At 41.4% G+C, this 1,644-nt stretch overlaps 1 pseudogene; it reads right to left on the bottom strand.

Moving 5' to 3' along the window:
* Positions 1–477: 477 nt before the first annotated feature.
* On the bottom strand, positions 478–1,222 carry LOC110351127 (small ribosomal subunit protein uS2B pseudogene; annotated as a pseudogene).
* Positions 1,223–1,644: the final 422 nt, after the last annotated feature.

Consider the following 1,644-nt stretch of genomic DNA (forward strand, 5'->3'; position numbering starts at 1 on the left):
AGGGCTGACACTTATCACAAATGAAGTAAACTAAAAAGACTTCCTTGAATTTGAAAAAAACAATGGTGCACTAGGATAATGAACAGCACTGAAGGAGGGGGCGTGCTCATTGACAGGAAGCAAGTGGGTGGAGACTGGAAACCTGGAGAGCACCAGCTTCCTGGAAAGCAGGAGATCTCAACTGTGCCTAGGTGGGAAAACAAAGCCCTCTCTAGGAGTCAGTCAAGAGCTGAAATCTGAATCTTTGCATAATATCTCTAGATTTTAAAATGGTGGAATTAATTTTTTATACCCTGAAAAGAAAATTAAATAAATAAAACTTCTGCAGGCAGACATTAATCCATATTGATTTAGTTCATGACCTCTCAGCTGAGTCACATAATTTCTAATCACTGTTCCATTTTCTGTTTAAGAGCCTGTAGGCCAATAGCTGGAGGCCACTCAGTGGTTGTTCCTCCCCTTTTAGTGGCATGAACATCAGGAGCTGCAGCTAGTCTTTAATAAATACCTGCAGAACAGGTACAGAACGTGCCAGCACACTGCAAACCAACCCACTACCTTGGGCCAAGTTGCAGTAACCTCGGGAGCTATAACAGTCCCTGAAATATTTACCCTGAAATACCTCTTTGGTCACAGTGTTTTCTGCAGCAGGCTTCTTTCTTTTTCATCTCTTCAGGATCTCTATAGAAGTAGGTATCAGGTATGAGCTCCCTTGGGTATTCACAGGAGATGGTGCCAAGCATGTGCAGAAATCCCCAGGCCAGCATCCACCAATCAGACCCACAGCATGAGCCGCCCAACACAGAAGACTGCAATGTCCCTAACATAATCTGTGTTGAAAAGTGCATTCATGGGCAGGTTTACACAAGGCACCTCTGTGAGAGGTTTGTGGTCAATCCTAAGATCAGTAACCACCAGAAGATGCACCTCCCAGAAGTCTGCCTACATGTGGTTAGTGAAGGTTTTTAGAGTGCTCCCCTCAATAAAAGTGACCCTAGTGGCAACTGCAAACTTCAGTGACCTCACTGGGTTTTTAATAGCAACAATGGCAGGATCTGGCAGCAGATGATTCTCAGATTTATGGTGTAGATGTCACCACCTCTCCTTTTGTAGATATTCTGCTCTGACTGCAAGCCCAGGCTGATGCTACCTAAGTGGATTCCTGCTGCAAGGACTTTAAGAAAGTCCTCTGCATTTGTAGGACATTAAGTCCTCCAGACATTGTGAAAATTTTCTTTATTGTGGGAATCCAGGACAGCACTGTGTGCACAACTCTCTCTAGGTTGATAGGAAAGGCCACAACCTTATAAAATAAATTCTGCCCTTTGTGCTCATGATGTGCCCAATCAGCATATTCATGTCAACATTTTTATTTGTCTTTTAAAAATGTGAATATAATGTATCAATTCTCACTCACAATCCTCTCAAATTTACTTAGAATTTGATGACAGAATGTTGTTTTTTGAATGTCTGTGAATAAGAGTACAGATTTGTTAAAACAGAGTAAGAGGAAAAAATTTTATGTAGAAGTAATTCCTGTGATGCTGACCACTTTAAGACCGTGAATATCTGAATGAGCTAAAATTTTTAACATAGGAAGATCGAATATTAAATCACCTGTCAGCTCTCTCTTCCTAAGAAGAA

The sequence above is a fragment of the Heterocephalus glaber genome, unplaced genomic scaffold (genome assembly GCF_053883595.1).
Source record: "Heterocephalus glaber isolate CG9 unplaced genomic scaffold, H.glaber_assembly_v1.0 deba00001463, whole genome shotgun sequence".
NCBI lineage: Eukaryota > Metazoa > Chordata > Mammalia > Rodentia > Bathyergidae > Heterocephalus > Heterocephalus glaber.